Here is a 3,799-nt window from a genome sequence, read left to right as displayed (position 1 = left end):
ACTCCTTTTGTAGAATTTGCTAGTGGACGTTTGGAGCGATCTGAGGCCTATGCTGGAAATGGAAATATCTTCACATAAAAACTAGACAGAAGAATTCTCAGAAACTTCTTTGTGATGAATGCATTCAACTCAAGGACTTGAACATTCCTTTTGAAAGAGCAGTTTTGAAACACTCTTTATGTACAATCTGCAAGTGGATATTTGGAGCGCTTTGAGGCCTATGCTGGGAAACGAAATAATTTCACCTGCAAACTAGACAGAAGCCTTCTGAGAAACGTCTTTGTGATGAGTGCATTCAACTCACAGACATGAACGTTCTTTTTCTTGGAACAGTTTTGAAACACTAAGTTTGTAGAATCCGCAAGTGTTTATTCGGAGCACCTTGAGGCCTATGCTGGTAAAGGAAATATCTTCACATAAAAATTCGACAGAAGCATTCTCAGAAACTTCTTTGCGTTGAGTGCATTCAACTCCCAGACTTGAACCTTCTTTTTGAACGAGCAGTTTTGAAACACTCTTCTTGTAAAATCTGCAAATGGATACTTGGAGCACTTTGAGGCGTATGCTGGAAAATGGAATATCTTCACCCGAAAACTAGACAGAAGCATTCTCCGAAAGTTCTTCTCGATGCGTGCATTCAACTCACAGAGTTGAACCTGTCTTTTGAGAGAGCAGTTTGGAAACACTCTTTTTGTGAGATCAGCAAGTGGATATTTCCAGCGATTTGAGGCCTATGCAAGGAAAAGGAAATATCTTCACATAAAAACTAGATAGCAGCATTCTCAGAAACTTCTTTGTGAGGAGCGCATTCAACTCACAGACTGGAACGTTCCTTTTGATAGAACAGTTTTGAACCACTCCTTTTGTACAATCTGTAAGTGTTTATTCGGAGCGCTTTGGGGCCTATGTTGGAAAAGGAATTATCTTCACTTAAAAACTAGACAGAAGCATTCTCAGAAACTTCTTTGAGATGAGTGCATTCTACTCACACAGTTCAACCTTCCTTTGGATAGAACAGTATTGAAGCACTCTTTTTGTAGGATCTGCAAGTGGATATTTGGAGCGCTTTGAGGCCTGTGCTGGAAAAGGAATTATCTTCACATAAAAACTAGACAGAAGCATTCTCAGAAACTTCTTTGTGTTGAGTGCATTCAACTCACAGACTTGAAGCTTCGTTTTGAAAGAGCACTTTTGAAACACTCTTTTTGTAGAATCTGCAAGTGGATATTTGGAACGCTTGGAGGCCTATGCTTTAAAAGGAATTCTCTTCACACAAAAACCAGACAGAATCATTCTCAGAAACATTTTCTGATGTGCGCATTCAAATCACCGAGTTGAACCTTCCTTTTGATAGAGAGGTTTTGAAACTCTCTCTGTCTAGAATCTGCAAGTGGATATTTGGAGTGCTAAGAGGCCAACACTGGAAAAGGAAATATCTTCACCTGAGAACTAGACGGAAGCATTCTCAGAAACTTCCGTGTGCTTTATGCATTCAAGTCACATAGTGGAAACTTCCTTTGGATAGCGCAGTTTTGAGACACTCCTTTTGTAGAATTTGCTAGTGGATGTTTGGAGCGATTTGAGGCCTATGCTGGAAATGGAAATTTCTTCACATAAAAACTAGACAGAAGCATTCTCAGATACTGCTTTGTGATGATTGCATTCAGCTCACAGACTTGAACCTTCCCTTTGAAAGAGCAGTTTTGAAACGCTCTTTTTGTAGAATCCGCAAGTGGATATTTGGATCGCTTTAAAGCCTATGCTGGGAAATGAAATATCTTCACCGAAAAACTAGACAGAAGCATCCTCAGAAACTTCTTCACGATATGTGCATTCAAGTCACAGAGTTGAATCTTTCTTTTCAAAGAGCAGTTTTGAAACACACTTTTGGTAAAATCTGCAAGTGGATATTTGGAGGGATTTCAGGCCTATGCTGGAAAAGGAAATATCTTCACATAAATACTAGACAGAAGCATTCTCAGAAATTTCTGTGTGATGAGTGCATTTAACTCACAGACTTGAACGTTCCTTTTGAGGGAACAGTTTTGAAACAGTCCTTTGGTAGAATCTGGAGGTGTTTATTTGGAGCGCTTTCAGGCCTATGTTGGAAAAGGAAATATCTTCACATAAAAACTAGACAGAAGCATTCTCCGAAACTTCTTTGTGATGATTGCATTCTACTCACAGAGTGGAACCTTCCTTTTGAAAGAACAGTTTTGAAACCCTCTTTTGGTAGAATCTGCAAGTGGATATTTGGAGCGATTTGAGGCCTATGCTGGAAAAGGAGATATCTTCACCTAAAAACTAGAAAGAAGCATCCTCAGAAACTTTTTCTGATGTGCGCATTCAACTCACCGAGTTGAACCTTCCTTTTGATAGAGAGGATTTGAAACACTCTTTGTCTAGAATCTGCGGGTGAATATTTGGAGTGCTAAGAGGCCAACACTGGGAAAGGAAATATCTCCACATGAGAACTAGACGGAAGCATTCTCAGAAAACTTCCATGGCTTTATGCACTCAACTCACATAGTGGAAACTTCCTTTTGATAGCCAGTTTTGAAACACTCCTTTTGTAGAATTTGCTAGTGGACGTTTGGAGCGATTTGAGGCCTATGCTGGAAATGGAAATATCTTCACATAAAAACTAGACAGAAGAATTCTCAGAAACTTCTTTGTGATGAATGCATTCAACTCAAGGACTTGAACTTTCCTTTTGAAAGAGCAGTTTTGAAACACTCTTTATGTACAATCTGCAAGTGGATATTTGGAGCGCTTTGAGGCCTATGCTGGGAAACGAAATAATTTCACCTGCAAACTAGACAGAAGCCTTCTGAGAAACGTCTTTGTGATGAGTGCATTCAACTCACAGACATGAACGTTCTTTTTCTTGGAACAGTTTTGAAACACTAAGTTTGTAGAATCCGCAAGTGTTTATTCGGAGCACCTTGAGGCCTATGCTGGTAAAGGAAATATCTTCACATAAAAATTCGACAGAAGCATTCTCAGAAACTTCTTTGCGTTGAGTGCATTCAACTCCCAGACTTGAACCTTCTTTTTGAACGAGCAGTTTTGAAACACTCTTCTTGTAAAATCTGCAAATGGATACTTGGAGCACTTTGAGGCGTATGCTGGAAAATGGAATATCTTCACCCGAAAACTAGACAGAAGCATTCTCCGAAAGTTCTTCTCGATGCGTGCATTCAACTCACAGAGTTGAACCTGTCTTTTGAGAGAGCAGTTTGGAAACACTCTTTTTGTGAGATCAGCAAGTGGATATTTCCAGCGATTTGAGGCCTATGCAAGGAAAAGGAAATATCTTCACATAAAAACTAGATAGCAGCATTCTCAGAAACTTCTTTGTGAGGAGCGCATTCAACTCACAGACTGGAACGTTCCTTTTGATAGAACAGTTTTGAACCACTCCTTTTGTACAATCTGTAAGTGTTTATTCGGAGCGCTTTGGGGCCTATGTTGGAAAAGGAATTATCTTCACTTAAAAACTAGACAGAAGCATTCTCAGAAACTTCTTTGAGATGAGTGCATTGTACTCACACAGTTCAACCTTCCTTTGGGTAGAACAGTATTGAAGCACTCTTTTTGTAGGATCTGCAAGTGGATATTTGGAGCGCTTTGAGGCCTGTGCTGGAAAAGGAATTATCTTCACATAAAAACTAGACAGAAGCATTCTCAGAAACTTCTTTGTGTTGAGTGCATTCAACTCACAGACTTGAAGCTTCGTTTTGAAAGAGCACTTTTGAAACACTCTTTTTGTAGAATCTGCAAGTGGATATTTGGAACG

Source organism: Pongo abelii, chromosome 21, assembly GCF_028885655.2.
Source record: "Pongo abelii isolate AG06213 chromosome 21, NHGRI_mPonAbe1-v2.0_pri, whole genome shotgun sequence".
Classification (NCBI taxonomy): Eukaryota; Metazoa; Chordata; class Mammalia; order Primates; family Hominidae; genus Pongo; species Pongo abelii.
Note: the sequence above shows the minus strand (reverse complement) of the source record.